This window comes from Ochotona curzoniae, unplaced genomic scaffold, assembly GCF_017591425.1.
Source record: "Ochotona curzoniae isolate NIBS_2020 unplaced genomic scaffold, NIBS_Ocur_1.0 contig_66, whole genome shotgun sequence".
Classification (NCBI taxonomy): domain Eukaryota; kingdom Metazoa; phylum Chordata; class Mammalia; order Lagomorpha; family Ochotonidae; genus Ochotona; species Ochotona curzoniae.
Genome location: NW_024466512.1, coordinates 17,258,294 through 17,278,021, shown reverse-complemented (window position 1 = coordinate 17,278,021; position 19,728 = coordinate 17,258,294). Strand labels below are relative to the sequence as shown.

General features: G+C 39.0%; 1 protein-coding gene across 6 annotated transcripts in view; it reads right to left on the bottom strand.

Moving 5' to 3' along the window:
• SORCS1 (sortilin related VPS10 domain containing receptor 1) overlaps positions 1-19,728 on the bottom strand; it is a 477,983-nt gene that overhangs the window by 403,840 nt on the left and 54,415 nt on the right. The window lies entirely within an intron of this gene.

Here is a 19,728-nt window from a genome sequence, read left to right as displayed (position 1 = left end):
ACGCACCCTATAGTAAGGGACTAAATAGGTGTTCTCTCAAGTATTAGTCTGATGAGTCTAAACAATTCACACCATCTCTCATTCTAGTTTCCTCATCAATAAAATGAACATAATAAATAATATGTATCTTGCAGAATTTCTGTGAGGATGAAATGGTGATACGTACAAAAAGTCCAGAAAACACAAGCAAGGAGAGTTCACAGAGAAGAAGAGACAAAGAGATTTTTAAACCCATCTCCTGTTCATCCCATAAATGGCCATTATGTCCAGGAGTGGACTAGGCTGACAGCTAGGAGCCAGGACCTTCTTTCTACTCTCCCAGGTGAGTGGCAGGGCTCACGTACTATCACTCCGTTTTCCCAGGCCAATAAGCAGAGACCTGCATCGCAAGTGGAACAGTGGGGACAAGAACCAGCACCAGTATAGGATGCCAGTACCCCGGGTGGATACTGGATCAACAGTGCTGCCACAACACAGGTGCCTGGCTTACTGCTCCAAGGTTCTTCACACTCTACTATGGCTTTAGATTTTATTCCTTTTAGTTGCTGAATAATATTCCACTGTGTGGACAGACTCTTTTGTTTATTCTTTCACCGTCTGGTGAAAACCCTTTGGACTGCTTCCAAATTCTGCTAGTACAAATAAATGCTGCTACGTTTAACACATATAATTGTCTTCTTCAGTTTAATTCTTTGGCAGTACCGGCCGAAGAGTAAAACAATTGGGTCAAATGTTAACTCTATCACTAATATTTGGGGAACTGCCAAACTCTTTCCACAAGTAGCATCTGCATCATTTTACATTCTCAGTTTACTGCCTCATTTTTCCCTGAGGTTGACAGGATAAGAGTTAATAAAAAATGACAGAGCAGAGTTGAATCTAAAAACTCAGTTGCAAGCACTTATCCTCCACTTACAGCATTTTTTTTAGGTCTCCCACTGTGTTCAGAAATGGTGTACTGTAAAATCAGAGTTTCCAGAAAGACAAACTACTTTCCCTCACCACTTTTATAAAACAATTTTAAGTATTGTTTGAATCCATTCTACCAGTTCTGATACAACATGAGTGATTCAGAAAAATAATGCATGCTTTGCAGCATTTGCATGAGCATTAGGAAATGCACCAAATTTAAACGATCACTATAATTTATTAATTAAACCACTGAATGTTTTGCATACACATACAAAATTTGGTATACACATATAAAATCACCCTGTGAGGTTATATTCAATGCAAGGAGAGTGACATATGCCTCCCAATGGCTATTTTAACAGATGTAACATGTCTACAATATATACTCATCCCACAAATGAGGCTTGCTATCATTAACCTAAGTCCAGCGAACACATTATTTTCATTTGGTACGCACTGGGTGCTTTATACTGAATAGCATACAGATGCTAAGTGCATGCATTTTTCTGGCTGTATCCTGGCTGAGGCCAGCAGCAGGCTGACCAGCATGAGTCAGTCACAGCACCTCTGCATCAGAATCACACTGCCCAAAGAGGGTACACGCCCCTTGGCAGGTCCCTGTGGCTGCCCTCCCCAGCTTCAACCTCCAGAGCAGAGACCACGCCAGCATTCTCACAAATTCAGCTAATTTTACTCGTATGCATGTTCCTCAAATATTTCTCACATGGCATCTTTAAAACCCATTGGTAGGAGAATTGTTCTTAAAATTCATGGAACATGTGTATTATAATAATAAGATTATGAATGGACTGAAAAATTATCTGCACTTTTCAGCCTATCAGTTCCCTTTTATAGTTTTCTTCTCTTTTTAAGATTTACTTTTTATTTATTGGAAAGACAGAGTAATAGAAGGCATACAGATCTTCATCTTCTGGTTCACTTCCCAAACGGCCACAATGGACAAGGCTTTAACTCAGGTTGAGGCAAAAAGCTGATACTCATCTGGTCTCCCAAGTGCACTGAAGGAACCCATAAGCCTGGGCCACCCTCAAGTGCTTTCCCAGGTGCACCAGAAAGCAATAGCCAAGCCTTGAACCAGCACTCAGACACAACATGTGCATCTACTGTCCCCACAATACCAGCTTCTTCACGAACTTTCCTAACTCGGCATTTCATCTCCTTTATAAACAATCTCTACTCTAACATCTTAAAGCTTTCCAAGCTCCACTGACAAACCTACGGAAAGGTTAAGTCTTTCTTTTGAAAATTCTGTAAAGAATTTTAGAGGTTTATATGAATTTTCAAAACTGACTTACTAATTTTCTTCAAGGACACCCACCTGCCTTATGATGAGTCACCCACGTAATACTTGCTACATGGGAGGATGTTCTAAAGATTGCTGCTTGATCAGTTTGAAATGTCTTTGTTCATGTGTTTACATATCTTTGAGGGCACCTTATCCCTGGAAAATCATCCCCCTATTATACCACTTTCTTGTACCTATCACACTATCAGACAATTACCATTTTGCCAACTGGTATTCACTTTTGCCCTAGTAATTTCATGTAAAATGTATATTAAGAAAAAAAACTATGTTTGGATTTCAGAATGTTTTTATATCAAAACAAACCTATCTTGATAGCATTTTCCACCAACGCTGTGATGCACTCTGGTATATGTACACAGTTGTCGCATGGAAAGAGGACAGGAACACACGCATTATTTGATCGATTCAAGAGATTCAGTATAATACTCGTTTCAAAACAAATAAAAAACAAATTTAAAAAACTATCAAGTTACCAAAACTGTAATAAGCATAACTATTCCAGAACTCACCAGCAGATGCAACCTGACAACCTGTGCTCTGACTCCATCTAAATCAGTGTCCACAGTGAGCAAGACACACATCCCATCTCAGTCTACAAGACCTGTTTCCCAGTAGAGAGCTCACTGACATCTAGTGGCATGGATACAAAGGCCCTTTGTGCCTTAACGCTGCAAGGTTACTGCAGCTCACTGGGCTGGGAACACACCTGGACATTCTGCTTGCTGGTATCTGCCTCACTGCTGCCAAAACCCATATATGATGTGGTCTCAGCTACTTTCTGCTGCAATTAGCTACTGCTTCAATGGCATACAGTACAGTACTCGCACACACTGCTTTCCTAATGATATTACTCTTATCAGAGAAAAAGATTTGGAGAGCCAGAGGATTAGTCAAGGTTCAAAGGCTATGAGTAAAGAGACACAACTAATTTTCCAAGGAGCACTCACCTCACCTTCACACTTCTTTAAAAACATGAAAATGCAGAAAAACACTGTGAGAAATCTCCACTGGCATTCATGCTATTCATTTATTCAGTACAAGCAGTTACCCAGCGCCTATAACTTCCTAGCCAGAAGTAAATGAGGTATGATTATTGTCCTCAAGGCGTTTACAACCCACCTGCAGGCAGATTCATGAACTCAACTCCAACTACTGTATGTTAACTGTCAATCTTGCCCAATCACTGTTCAAAGTATCCCATGTATCCTAAATCACTGATGACTTAGAGCAACGAATAAGGCAAATACTCTCAGTATCCCATTTACTGGTTAAGAAAAAAAGACACAGAAATTTAGCTATTTGTCCGGTCTTACAACCAAAAAAAAAAAAAAAAAAACAAACAAAAAACAAAAACAAAAAAAAAAACAGATAATGAAGAAAGAAATCAGTTCCAGGCATTCTGACGTCCAATCATCTGTGTCTACTCAGAACTCACGGCCTCTTCTACTAAACAAAGGAACGTTAAATGTCACAAAGCACTATGGACAATCACGACCCAGAGAGACAGCTTCTAAACAGGGAGACAAAGGTTACAGGAAGAAGGTATAACTTTTAATCTAGGCTTGTATAAGCATACACTTTTCAAGTAAATATTTGAATATATATGATTTTTGTGTATCCATACACACACATATAAAGTTTTCTTAAAGCACATGTTTAAGAGTGACTTGATGTTCACAGCAAAATTGAGTTGAATATACACAGATTCTCCATATAATCCTTGCCCCACACATATAGTCTTCCCCATGACCAATGGCCCTCACCAAAATGAAACATTTGCTAGCCCCCTCACCATAATGAAACATTTGCTACAATTAATGCACTTTGATCAATTCAGCATTCCGCAGAGTGCTCTGTGCGCACACTCACTCTTGGGACTGTACATTCTGCACATTTGGACAAACTTTTTACAATATGTGTCCATTTTTAAGATATCTTACAAAACAGCTTCCTTACCCTAAGAATCCCATACACACCACCTATTCGCCTTTCCCTCTCTCTCAATACTGGTAACCTTTGATGCTTTTCCTATCTCTGCAGTTTGACCTTTTCCAAAATGTCAAATATAGATGCATTTGGAATCACACATTATGTTGCATTTTTAGACTGCTTCTTCTTCTTGGTTAATAAATTTTGTTTCCACCATTCATTTGTTTTAGGCCTGAATAGTATTCCATTATCTGGATATACCATTGAGTATATATTTATTTGCTTAATAATGGGAACCCTGTTAGTTTTCAGGTTTTGGAAATAATAAATACATTTACTTAAATACACACATGCATTTTTTCATGTAGTTATAGATACTCCATTCCTTTGGATAAAGAAGTACAACCACTGACTCATGAGTGAGAGTCTCTTTAGTTTTGAAAGAAACAATCACATGTTTCAATCAAACATTAGTTTTCAAAGAAACAATCAAACTGGCCATACCATTCTGAGTTCCCATGAACCAATCAAGTTTCCTCTAGGTATACATCCTTGTGAATATTGGGCTTATTACTATTCTAGATGGTGGCCATCCTGACAGATGTATAATACTATCTTGTAGCTGCAGTATGCATTTCCCTTATGACCTATAACACTGAATGCCTTATCATATACTTATTTGCTACCACAGATCTCCTTTGATTAGCTATCTGTGAAGGCCTTTGATCTGCTTTTTATTTAAAAAAAAAAAAGTTATTTCTTTTTATTTGAAGAGCAGATAGCTTTGAAGGAGAGGCAGAAGGTTTGTATCTGCTGATTCACTCTCCCCAATGACTGCAATGGAAAGACCTGAGCCACTCCAAAGCTGGGATCCAGGAGCTTCTCTTGGGTTTCCTCTATGTGTTCAGCCCAAAGACTTGAGCCATCTGCTACTCCCAATCCACAAGCAGAGAGCTGGTCTGGAAAAGGAGCTGCTTGGACATGAAATGGTGCCTGTACTGGATGCTGGTGCCACAGAGCCAAGTATGAACTTCCTAAGGAACCATGCTGGCCCCTCTCCCACATTGTTTACTCAAATAGTTTTTTGTTGTTGAGTTACGGATGTGTTGGGATGTGTTTTTAAATAACGTGATTTAGGATAGTTGTATTGACAATGATATTTCACCTTTACTGAACATCAAATGTTTGGAAATAAGAATTCAATGCATACCTATCCACAAATAAATGACCTATGTCTATATATACAGCCGTCCCAGTGATCTTTGGTCTTATTAAATACATTCATCGGGGAGAACGCATCAGAAAAAGCAGTATGAAATTTTGCAAAATGGACAGAGTTCAATTTATAACCAATCAATTTGGACTTAAAATAGAAGGCTTTAGATTCTAAGACACAAACCATAAATGGATACCCCCCCACCCCCTGCAAATTAATCCCAATTTAAAAACTGACAGAAGCTTTGGATAGCAGAATGAGTTGGGAAACAGGCAAGCTTGGCTTTGTATTCCTGGTGTCAACTTTTCTGGTTCCCAATCAATTCAGCTGTAATGTGGAAGCACACAACTTCTTTAGAGTTCCTACCTTGACAAAGGAGATGACAGAGAATCTGCACAGTCCTACCCTGCAGAAGTCGTATTACTGATAACCTCGTGGGACGGACATTGAAGACTGCCAGAAATCCCCTTGGTAACAAAACAATGCTTCACCCGGCTCCTGGATTCACCCATTCACCTGTCACCTACACACGGCTTCACTGAGAAACTACCCAGCTTTGTTGCCTTAGAGCAATGTTCTTTTGTATAGAGTGCCACCTTTGCCCTAGCTGGAGAACTTAGTGAAATCTATTCTTGAATTTTTCTCCTATTTCCGCGTAAATCATAGGATAGGAGTGCTTTCATCAAGAAGAGTCACAGAACTCATTTCTGACTTTTGAGTTAGCTCTACAGTTTCTGACATCTGATTAAGGTTTCCTGAGGGGGTTCCACAGTGACTTTACTATTGTCACCAGCCACATCTGCTAACTTTTTCTGATGCTGTATTTTTTTTTAAAGATACAAAACTTTATTACTTCGAAAGAATGATACCATCAGGCAGAAAAACTGAAGATGTGTGAATAGCTGGGCTAATTAAGTGACTTTCTTGCAGTACGTGAAATTCAAATACTCACTTTGACAAAATTACAAATTATATCTTGAGTTTCTGAGGGTTTCCCAAAGGTTAGTAAAACTGTGACTATCAAAGTCTCTGGCTGCTTGCAGGATAATATTTAGCAGAACATTCCAACTGTGATGTATCCCGGGCCATAGTGAAATCCACATAGTCACACAGTCGTCTGGGTGTTTCTCAGATCACCCTTGCACATGAAGTATAACAGGCCCTTCAGTTCATATATCTGCTTCATGTTTCATAAGCCAGCAATACCCAAACACATCTGACTATGCCTTCTTCACATGTTCATTAACACATACTAATACCTTGTAGCACTCACATTCCTCCAAGCAATCATAGCAACCCCTTGTAAACAGGATGAACACTAGCCCTCCCCAAGGGAAAACAAACAAACAAAGAAACAAACAAACCTAGCTCTTGCCAGCACCACACACAACTGTTGGAATGAATAACAAACACTAATACTTAATATATGAAGGTAAGTTTGTTCACACAGCTCAGATTAACCGTAGCTCCCGCTCTGCCTCCGAGGCAACTCTGCGTAAGCCCAGGACTGAGCAACATGCAGATTTTTTTCTGTGAGCACACTGTGTTTTGGCTCGTGCTGAGGTCCCACATCATGTTGAGACCGACTCCATCAGGTGTCCCCTCGAGCTGACTGCTGTAATTACCTAGGCTGTGGTTGCTGTCTGTCTCACATTCCTGGAGGCATTTCTCATTTTTCTAGGTGTCTGCAATCTCAGAAGAGATGCAATGGTTTTATCGTGAGGAGGGTGTGTTGATTCAATCCCTTTAGCTCCTTTGTGTAAAATCTTACACAGCAGTGTTCTCAGCTGACACACACACCTTAGCTGCGATGGATTCTCAAGAGGAAAACAGCTTGGGGAAAGGCAGTATCTATTAATTCTAATCTCTCTACCCCAAGGGTCTGCTATGGTTGACATTTTGTATCCATTCACCTGGAATTTCAAGGGTCTGTGTTATTTTCCCACTGTAAGGTATTACCAGTTTTTCTCTTATGTTATCAGTCAGATCTCATATCTGGCTTAGCTATTTTTCAGCTTTCTTTTTTTTCTCCTACTGAGCTCCTTATTGGAAGTACAGGTATTGATTTATTTCATTCAATTTTATTTTGATGCTCAACTGATACATAAAAGTCACACATATTGATGCAGTGTCGTGATGTTTAGATATAGGTATACATTGTATAACATTCTAGCTCCTCAATGTTTTTCATTTTCCTGATGTAAACACTAAAAATCTTTTTTTTCAGTGTTTTTTTTTAACAACTAAGTGATACATTGGAATTCCACAGCCACTCAATTGTGCAATAGTCCCTACTTCTGTTCTTATCTGCCAGAGCTTCTCTCTCAGGATGACTCTGACACTACACATGGTAAAGCCACTCTTGCAGTTTATAAAACAATTAAACATTAAATTAGGTCATCAAATGCTCAACGCCGAATCCCATTGCATAAACTTTTAGCTTAATCAGGCGACAAATTTGTTATGTATTAAATAGATTCTGAAATCTCAAATGTTTAACACATGCTATAAAAATGCATCATAAACTATTGCTACCTGCCTAGAACCCACTGTTGTCAAACATATAAAATAACAGATATGATTTTACTCAGATGTTTTCTGGAAGTTTAGATGAACACAAGTACAGACATGGTGAAACAGAGGGAAACAAACAGATCTATTAATTTACACAATTATTGCTAACTGATGATGCTTATTTAAGATTTGTTACACAGTAAGAATTTTATGAAGCAGTTCACAAGTCAGATCTCAGGGAATCCTGACAAGACTATCTCATGGAAGAAACACTACTCTAGCTATGGAACAGTTAAGAAAACCAGGAGAGCAAGTGCTCCAGGCCACACTGCTGAGAAACACAGAGCCACCAGTCAACACTGCATCTCTGACTCCAGGGCTGCTTCCTAGCACCAGGACTCACTGCCTCCAGAAATGAGAGTCCCCTCTCTAAAATCTGTGTAAAAAAATATACACGGATGTAAATGATAGCAATGCACAAATATATATTGTATATACACATCCAGTCTGTATATATTTAGATTTGCTCTATAACACATATTGGATATTATACATATGTCATATGTATATTAAGTGGAAAATAAAAAATGTAAACAATGGGATAAGATAGAGAAAACACTTAAAAGATCAAAATTTAGGAAGAGAAATAGCTTGAGCATTTGGGGAATCAGAAAGAATCTTCTCACTGACTTTGCAATTCTAAATCATCAAGTAATACCTGGAAAAATTCACAGTTTCCATCTGGTGAACAGGATGCTGTTGCTTGATCATTTATAATCAATATCAACTGTTATATGGGTAAAGGGTAATTAGATAATTTTAAAAACCTATCCAATATTACTTTCATTGAAACTTTCCTATTGATATTCAATATTAAATATTATTGTGGGTTCTGTGGGAGAGTGATTTTATTGTCATTTGGTCCTCTACAAACTCTTCCACTGTGACAATTATACATATATATGTATATAACATATTATGTTGTATATATAATTACATATAATTATACATATACACATTTAAATATTTTTTTGAGAAGGAGTCCATGGTTAAATAACTTACAGACAGAAAAGTTCTACCCTGGGTAGAAGAAGTGCTTAAAATAATAATAAAATCCATTTAACCCAGCATACTTCGAGCTCAGCTTGAGAACTCAACACCAGATTTAAGCAAGAATGTAACTTATGAAGGCAGCTCATCATCAAGGCAGGAGCTTGCCTTTGACACTGAATTATGGGGTAGGGCCTTGGCATATGAGCCTTCTGCTTAGAGGAGGCTTACCCGGATCCTAAAATGAAGAGATGAAAACAGTTCCAGAGAAAAATGCCACGGTTTGGGCACAGGTGTGCCATTCAATCCAGGTCTTCAGCACTCCCCTGGAATTGAATCTCCTAAGCCAAAGCTACTTCTTCCATTTTTCTCCTCCATCTGTGCCGCATGATTGCTTCTGTACTGGATCTGTGTTCCAGACACATCACAGAATTCGAGTCAGCAACATGCCTCTGCTTCCTGTTTCCAAAGCAAATATACCTACCAGGTCTTCACCATCTCGCACTTCATGTGTAAGGCCACTGATTGTTTCATCTGTGTAAACTACCCGTTGCAACTCACTGAGATTCACTAAGCCCAGCTACACTCTTCTTTATCTCTCACAAATGACATAACAGACATTCAAGAATTTAACTGATTCACAATGATGTTGAGATTATAAAGGAAACTTAGGAAGATATGGTACCTCTCACAGTACAAGTCTATCTTACTTACACAGCTTAAACAACTAAGGACTACAAAACTGTCAGCAGCCACATTCTAGAATGTTGGTTATGGTGAAAACTCAGCTCTGATGCCTCTTCTAATCTTACTGCTTACTCTTCTGCTGGAGGCTGCCAGGAAGTGAAAATAACCATTTGCTCCAGCAATCACTACTGCTAAAACATGCTCAGCTACATCCTACTGGTGGAAAAGACTCAGAACAAATGCAAAGGCTGGAACGTGAGTAAATCAGACCTCGGAAGAAACTTTGCCCTCCAGTTCTGCAAAATGGATAATCAAAATCCAAAAACAGGTGGTAGGTCCAGCATAGGAAACTCATTGCAGACTGGATGTCAACTCAGATGCCGCACAACGTCTCCGAGAGGAAACTCCAAGCTGTCACAGTACCTTAGGTTTACTGTGGACCTTGGACAGGCCACTGTGCCTGCCTTTGGCATGTTACAACTTTTCTCACGAGCCACTCCTAGCTACAAGATCAATAAAATAAAATATACCATAAAAAACAAGATTTAGCTCTCAGATTGTAACATAATTATGCTCCTGCAATCCATATAGTTTTCACCAGTCGAAAATTCCTCACAGACCCGAATGCATATATTATAAACACTCCAGTCATAAAGCCCATGATTTCTGGCAAAAAAAAATGCTGCAATAAACATTTGGGTTTTTTTTCCATTTTTTAAAACCAATTTGAACAACTTGCTTTTAATGTATTTTATTAGCTCCCTCAAAGTCTTCCAATGAATGACAAAATCCCTAGTGCTTTGTCTGAGTAGTTCACATTAAGCCATAACATTTTTTTTTTCCAAGCAGGTAGTATTCCGACTGCCAAACAAATGCTTACTCTTGGGTCTTCCTGCACTGAGTCTCTCAGAAATAAATTCTGCAACCTATAGGCAACTAGGAAAATGAGATAATTTACTTGGACCCCAAATAATTCTAGGAGTTGGCAAAAAGGAATTCTGAACACCAGTAAAGCCTCCAAAATTTCAAAGAACCTGCTTCATCAGCTCAAAAAATGTCTACATTGTTTGAGCAACAATGCGTGCATCCTCCCCTGAGTCCCTGTGTGATCTGGTAACAACACATTTACTGATAAGACAGCCCACTTGATAAGGACATGGCACATCATTTCATAAAGGGTTTGCTCATAGAATGCATTCAGCAGTTCTAGAACCAAAATCTTCAGAAAACATTGCCGTTCCATCAGAAGTGTCTTACAGGAAAGAGCTACATGCTTATTACAGCACCTACAAAAGTAGATTTTAAGTTATGCTGTTTGTCCAAACAAAAATTTGAGATTACAACAAAGCAATACACAGTCTCCTAGATTAACTTTAATTCACGTATTTTAAAAAGATCTCATTTCTGATAAAGTAGTACAAGCAACACAGAAGGCTCCTTTAGTCCCCCAGGGTCTCATGCTCACCTGGAGCCTTCCCATTTCCTGTCTGTTCATGATTATAACTAAAGTATCTGTTAAAAGCTAGCATGTTGCATTCAACACATTACTCAAACCACTTAGTTACCATAAACCCCTGAAAACACACCATACCGATTTTCATTTTATAAATGATTAACAATCATTTCAACAAACCAATCAACATGGTCGCAAAGTTAGAAATTGCTGCTTCACCTTCTAATTTGCCCAATTACAAAACCTACAGCCCCACACTTTAAATCACCCCTTTATTGTTTTCCTGTCTGATTTACGGAATCCACTGCCAATATAACTTCACAACTCAGGGCGTCAGTCTAATGTAGGAACATCTTCTGTATATTTCTCTTGAAAAATGGCTGAAGAAGTCTCAGACTGATCTCTAATAAAATTATCTAAGAATTCTTTATAAATTTATTCACAGGAAATGAACCTAAGATAAGACTGACTTGATTGTTTTAATGTATAGTATACACACAGATGTATGTATATGTACACACTTACATATATTGCTTTTTTATGGGGAATAAACATGCCTAATACTATTCCAAACCCTTAACAACATTGACCCACAAGATATTCCAGTTGGAAAACAGGTCACATCTACTCACGTATCATGTCAGCATCTACAGGTGAAAGAATTGAGCACTTGGCCTCTTAAACGTTACATTTTCTTCACCCATGAGGAATAGACTCTTCACCTCATTGTGAAAAAGCTAACCAGATTTCATACATAACTGGATCAAAACAATTTATGGATGTAAGATTTTTTGGACAAGTAACTATGCAATAAGAAAGGGAAAAAATAATCAAGGTACAATGGAAAGAAAAGTATAATAAGATAGAATCACATGAGTAACCTAAACAACTGAAAAAGCAAGAGAAATTCAAATGCCAGTAGCTCTTCCTGTGGCTATTCAGGTCACTGGTTAGGAACCTGAGGCAGACAAAACCAAAGATGACTCCATGGGGTAAAGCAATGCAGTGAGCTGAATAGACCAGTAGCAAAGTGCTAGAACAGTTCTCAACCCACTACAAAGATGACATGAAAAATGTTCCGTTTCCACATCTGCGAAGAAAGCAAATGACTACACCACTGATAAGAGATATCCTACATAGAAGCAGCAGCGGTCTCCCACCTGGCAGGTTTGAAGCACCAGTGCCAGATCTAAAAGGTTTAATTTGTTGTGCAACTGCACAGTTCTTCCTCATTTTCATTATGGAGTTTGTTTGTTAATCACACCTACATTGCCAGAAAGTCTCAAAGCAAAGATTTTCCTGTGCTCCAAGCAGTTTCCTGGCTGTCAGGAGAGGACCCTCTCGGCCCTCGGGGCCTCTGACAGGAAAGAAATTGTCTCACAGGTTTCCAACCTGACTTAGTCTACTGTACAAGAGGGGTCACTACCTCATTTTTTTTCTTTGTAAACATTTTTCCAAGGCTTACTCTTTCCAATTATAATTTTTCTTTTTCAAGATAGCATTATTAAAAGGTGAACAATTCGTTGGTGTTGCTTTGCCGTCTTGCTAACTTTAGAAGTAATTGAGGTTTGTTTTTTGGTTTATAAGCTAAACAGTTAAAATCCAAAGTCCAACGCTGGATGGAGTATTAGGTGAAGGGAGCTCCATCAATAGAACCAGCTGGTATCACATCGGAAAGGTTTTAATATTACTAAACAAAGCATGGAGGTAAGGCCTACCCTGTTGGCTCGTCCTCATCCTCATCAAGAGAAAATCCAAAGTTTGGTAAGGAGACCTGAAAAGGAGGATGTTGAAATGTAGAATACCCTCCACAGAGGTAAAATCAGGTGGATGGCCAGCCTTACAATCCATCTATTTCAAACCAGCATTCTGATTTTGCTTGACATCAGTGTCTACCTACTAGGTTTCCAAATCATTTTATTTTGTCAGTTTGGTTTTATTTTCCCTTACATGATTATTAGAATTCCATTTCAAGAAACATGTTTTTAATCAAGGTCCTTCATGATTAAGACACAATCACTTAGAAGATGAGAGTATTATGGATCATATTTTTTTAATCCTTTCCTTCGGCTTACTTAAAAAAATGTTAACAGTCATTTTGTGAATTTAAAGTAATCATTCAAACCAATTGCCAACCCGATTCTGGGAAATGAAACCTATTTTAAACAGATTACTCTCCTATCCCAGCCTTTAGGAAAAATCAGAACAACTCTAAATAGCAGACTTTCCTCCTCACAAGGAATCTACATTGTTAAAGGAAAGACAGTAGGTATACCAGGGTAGCATGGGGTCAACAGACAGAGGGGGGGACCTTCGGAAAGTGAAATGAGAAACACCCTTCCATTCAGATTCTCTCCTGAGACAGGTCACTCACGAGATGATGACGACAGTAGTGCTCCAGCACACAGCCACCTGTTTTGCCAATAAAGACATCACATAAGGAAAGGCACTGGAGAGTCTCCAACAATTGGATGACCCTGATGGGCCCTACTCTAGAAAAGAGATAAGAAAGCCAAGACAGCTTTCTAGTGCTGTTTTTTTTTTCTCTTTTAAAATATCCAAAGCTATAAGAATATCATCTAAAGCTGGTATGAATATCCATTTTAGCAGGAAATGTTTTAAATGAGAAGAACTGCACAGTTCTTGACTGTTAGAAGCCAAATAACTTCATAAGCCATTGCCTATGCAATGAGTACAGTCACAGAACTTGGAAAACTGAAATGGAATTTTATCTACTGATAAACAACAATTACAAACTTAAGCTATTCAAGTCTACTCCTTAGAGTAGAAATCACACTATATAATTTTAAGGAAAGCCTGATTTATATGTAAGTGAACCCAATTAAAAACAAAGAACTGGCTGGAGACACAGCACGCAGTAAGAGAAGTGATTCAGCCTGGGTTTCCTCCAATGGGAGTGACTTGTTGCATAAAACTACAAAGCAACATCTTCTTCAAGTAAATGTAAAATGTCCTTCCAAACTACCCAGTTAAGTTCACTTTGCAGTTTGTCCTTTACAGACAATTCAGAACATGTTTTACTAAAATGTTAAATAATTTATTTGCCATCCAAGAACATCCTCATTAAAGCTACAAGAAGGGAGACATGCTGCAAATGTGGAAGAAATATGGGAGAAATGCGTGGAACTCTTTTGAAGAGAAATAGGATCTGTAAAACAAGTTCCCAAGAGCATTTACTCCATTTCCTAAGGCAAGAAAAAAAAAAAAACCAGAAATTCAATGACACCTACAAGTATGTTACACAATTAAGACGGATGTTAAAGACCCAACTTGGCCGAGCACTGAGGGAGTACCAGCAGAATGCTTCCTGGCAGCTGTAAGATGCCTTCTCAGGAGAAGCTAACAACGAGCATTTTGTATTACAACACGGCAACTGCATTATGGATCCTAGCCCTACACTTTACTATCACTCACAAAGCCACTGCGACTTTACAGTAAAACAAACCAAGGCCACTTCCGATCACTAAACACATTTTGAAGCCATGCTGTTCAAAGAAGAATATGGCTGAATAAAGAATTCCCAAGCCTGGAACTGACTTGGGGTTTAAAGCACTTCAACAGTCACTGTCAAAATAAGGATTTCCAAAGCTTGTTTTTTACAGTGAGGAGAACTGTCAGGGCCCTGGAATAGCAGAGGCACAAGCTCATCTACGCCCAGTACCTAAGGGCTCACCGTTTTCCAGAGAAAGAATCGTTCAATACTGCCATAATTCACAATGAAACCCTAATCCACTGTATATTATGGTAAAGCCCAGCCAAAACCACGAAACTCCAAGATGTGAACTTTAGATGCAAAATAAATCCATTTCTCAAACCTCTAAAGTGAGTAAATGATGCATTTACTGTCTCAGGTGAATTCTTTTAGGGGACTGGGTGGGAATATTTAAACTCATTAAAAGAATGATTTTTAATAACAGAAATTACTGTTGAGTGGTTTAAGATTTTGAGATACACCAGAGTTTATTTGAGATATTCTACCTCTTTTCAGCTTTTCAAATCACAAATTTATGAAAGAATATGTAATATGGCAGAGTGGAAAGATCAGGAATTGGTCATCAAAAGATCACTGGTAACATTTTGACTTTACCACTTTTGGCTGACTGATTGTAGGCAAACTTAACCAGTCTCTGTGTTTCTTTTGTTTTCATTAAAGAAAAAAGGCAACTGAAGAGCACATTAACATCGCTATATGGTGCGGTAAGTGCCCTACCAACACAATTTGGACATACAGCCCCATATTTGATTAGTCATACTATTCAACTCCAACTAGAAAATATCACTTGTCTTACAGTAAACTAGCCTATCTCTGATGAACATTTAATGGCAGGGCCAAATGTGTAATAATATAGGTAAAGTTGTAAATTGTCCCAGCCACCTTTTATCAGAAAATGAGCTCTCAAACCCATCACGATGGCACCAGGCTTTTTTTTTTTTTTTTTTTTTGCCTCCACTTCTCTGTACACAGACTATCAGCAGAGATACAGACAGTGAACAGGGACAATTACGGCTGTGTCCCACAGCATCTGTAATGTCACTACAAAGGTTGAATTACACAGATGGTAGAGGCTGAGAAGAAAATTTCAGGAACAATTTGCAAAAGAGTCACTGGTTTAGGAAGCATGAGAAAGCTTTCTCCCTTTCCTGAAACCTTGTATCTGCCATTTTCCTGGGATTTAAGGGACCTAAAACCCTTTGTAGCTAATGCCTTTCCTATCTGGGCTAATGTGAGCAAGCCACTATTCGTTACTCGTATTGGTTGCTTCTATATTTCCTACTATTATTTATTACTACAAATATTAACACTTACAGTCATTGTATTCAAATCTCAACTATAGTCTGATTTAGAATCTCATACTATGTGAAAAATTTTTCCTGGAAAACAACTTGGAAGAACCAATGGCTAAACTCTCAAAAACTGGTGTAATGACCCCAGATCAAATTCCTATACTTTTGATTGATGTGTACAATAAACTTTATCATTGTTGAAAATAAATTTACTTGTTAATTCTTCGATCTCTTTGCTAATGTGAAATAAAAATTAAGTTCAAATTTTTCACAACTTTAAAAAATAAATAATAAAGATGATATTTCACATGAACTAAGGATGTTCATTCACTATGCTAAAACAAAGTGACATGGATAGTTCAGTTTTTATGTGGCTTGCATCCAAAGTATATGACTTGCATGCATATTATATCCCTCTAAGTCTAAGGAAAGACTAACATAAATTATTCCAGATGTAAAAAAATCTAGTGTCTTTTCAAAAATCTACAAGAGGTAAACATTATTTTCCACGTGCTTCAGTATCATCTAAGACATACCACCTACCTGTACACCACAATCCCTTCCACCACTCTATCCCATCACACAGCACAGAGCCAAAACTTGAGAATGAGCTCAGACGAGTTCTTAAATTTTTCAATTAATGAAAGAATAAATGAATAAATCCAATGGGAAGACAACCGGATTTAAACAATGTTCACAGGCAAAAGACAACTAACATGAAATGCAGACAAAATTTTATCACGTCTACAGCCTCACAAATCCCATTTCTAAACGTACCAAGCACCAAATTCAAAGACGATGGGCACAAAACTAGCTTCAGGTTAGTGCAGATTCTTACGTCTTAAGCTCACCAATATCCAACAAAACGCACCATATATCTTTAAAAGTTTTTAAAGGGGATTTAAGCTTGCTCAAACTGTTTTTGCACACCTTATTCTGAAAAAGTAGGGAAAAATGGATTATCCACAGACCCACCTAAATCCCTTAAATCTGTGTTTATTTCACTTTGTCACTCAGCTAACAATGGCACCAAGACATTACAGAATAAAACGAGGTGGACAGCCCACACAGCTTCCGTACCAAAGAGTTCAGACCTTTCCTTGGACTGAGCAAGCCATGTTGATTTCCTACCAACACAGGCAGGATTGACTGTAAAGAGTTCAGGAGCACCAAGCGCCCTGTAACCAACATTTGCCCATCAGTCCATCCATCCTTACAGAGTCCTGGAGAAGCACCAGTCTAATTGGGCCTCACGAGGGAAGAGCAAGTGGAAGAGAAAGAAAAACAGAATAGGAGTCTCTAGTTCCCATAAAATGAGGACACACTAAAAGTTTCCATGACGTGGCTAACTTTTTTTTCCTAATAGTGTCCCAGTAGGAAGAAAGAAGAGTGGTTTGTATTTATAATTGGGGCTGGGTCATTGTTTCACTGAGCTGCCTTCCTCATGCATAAAAGAATGGTAGTACTAATGGTGATCATGAGGGCTGATATTAATCGCCCATCTTCCAATACCTCAGATATTAAATGAGAAAACACAAGCACTCCTATTTCACAAAATGTTTACTCTGTGAGTAAGGTTAATTTTTGTTTTTCAACTAGGTGGAACCTCCTGACACTAATCCTGGCTCCTGGGCGGGGCTTAGGAAATGGTACCTGGCAAATCCTAACAGCCTCACATACTGCATATGTATTTTGGATCAAGGCCTTTGGTCATCAAGGTTCTGGAAAGGCTGACGAGGAAGAGGGTGAGCTGGGTGGTAGAAATCAGGTCTGTGGGCCCGGCGCGATGGTGCAGTGGTTAAGGTCCTCCCCTTGCACGCCCTGGAATCCCATATGGGTGCTGGTTCTAATCCCAGCAGCCCTGCCTGTGGCCTGGGAAAGCAGTCGGCCCAAAGCTTTGGGACCCTGCACCTGCGCAGGAGACCTGCAAGAGGCTCCTGGCTTCGGATCAGCCGTCTCGCTCAGTTGAGAGTGAATCATCAGACGGAAGATCTTTCTCTCTGTCTCTCCTCTCTGTATTTCCACCTTTCTAATAAAAAAATAAACTAAATCTTTTTAAAAAAAAAAAAAAAGAAGGAAATCAGGTCTGTGAGCTAGGCAAATCAGAGTTTTCAGTTCATGTGCTGTAGCTCGTCACTGCCACAAGATCCACAAGATCTGACAGGTGTGTGTGTGTGGGGGGGCAATTCTAATACAATATTCATGTGTCAGTTAGTATTGATTGTTGTTACTAGTTTTTAAAATATTTATGTATTTATTTATTTACTTGTAAGAGCAAGAGAGACGAGAGAGAGGGAGAATGAGAGAGAACCTGAATCTGGTAGAAGAAATGGTGAGAAATCTTGTCTTGGAACTGCTGTTGATACAACTCCTCTACTGATCTTTTCTAGCTCCTCCAGTTGAGCCCTGTAAGATAAACCCCACCAGCCTTGTCACCTGTTTATGAGCCCCCAGCTTCTAAGAAGCCAAAGTAAGCATCACAGTTCTCTCTCACCCCCACTTTTATTTTTTAATGGAGTCAACCTTCTGATTACAAGTATCTACAGTTTCAACATTTAACAGGGTCATATAAACAGAAGCAGGATGGCTCAGGTTTAAGATAGTGCATTAATTTTAATTTCCTGAAAGATCACTCCTTCAGTGTTTCTGAACCTGTGTCTCTGGCCTTCTGACAGTCTGTAATGTAAGGAAGAGGGATAATGGAGTGCCTGCTTTACAGTTATCTTTAACCATTTGTTCAAGGGCATGGACTTCAGGTTCATTTGTGCTGACATGAAGGGAGCGAGCTGGAGAGGAACTCCCTGAGATTTAATCCTTTTCTGCAACAACGCTGACCTGAGAGCCCCTTACCTAAATGCTTTTAAAATTCAAGATGTAGTAACTACATGAGATCCCCCACATACCTCAGACAGATGAGCTTTGCTCCCTAAAATCCTGAACTGTACATGTCTACATTTTACTTTCATCATTTTACTATTCCAGAAAGTGAAATGAAACAGAAAAAAATCTCCCGTTGTCAAGTGATTGTCACATGGTTTCAACGCCCGTCACTCACTCTGTGGTTACTGTCTTTATTCACTTACTATTAATTTTTATTTTAGATGATGCTTACATAGTTTATCACAGTGGGAATGATCATGGGTCAGGGACAAGTGAGTTTCCAAGTTTTTCATTTCATTTTCCTGTGTCTAGGAGTAAGGGGAGACCAGGGGAGAAGCTAAACCCAGCCTCCCAACCAGCCCAGTACCTGGGAATGGGGAATAGCCATCCATATTGACCTAATATGGCATATGCTCCAAGGGTTCTGCCCTGGTGGTTTCAAAAGTTCTAAAATGCTGTCAGTGTCACAGATCCAAAGATGAGGGAACACGTTCAATGTCCACTGGCTGATATGGTCAACCTTAGAGTCTCCATTCGCCCAGATATTTGCTGTCTTCACTGCGCAGGGTAGTTGTCCAATCTGTTCTGTTCTCTTTCCTCTGCTATGGTAGCAGATGTCTTCCAAAGGCCCCAGTGGGTTGCCATATCATCTGTGTGGGTCTGGGCCAGCCATCCACCACTATGATTTTTCATCTAGAAAATCAGTTCTCACAGACGGGCCCAAGTGCCAGGGACAAGCAAAAAGGGCCCCACCAAACCCCCTGCCCCAGCGGCTCACTCACCTACCGTGCCTAAGCAATGCCAGCAGAGTATAACAATGCTATGCATCTCAACACCTATCATAGCACCTACAGAACCAAAGGATGCCAGTAAGTCCACGAGAATTTTTGAGAAGAGCTATAAACATGATTTAAGAATGTGGAAATCTGATTTTTGAAGGAAGATGAAAACATC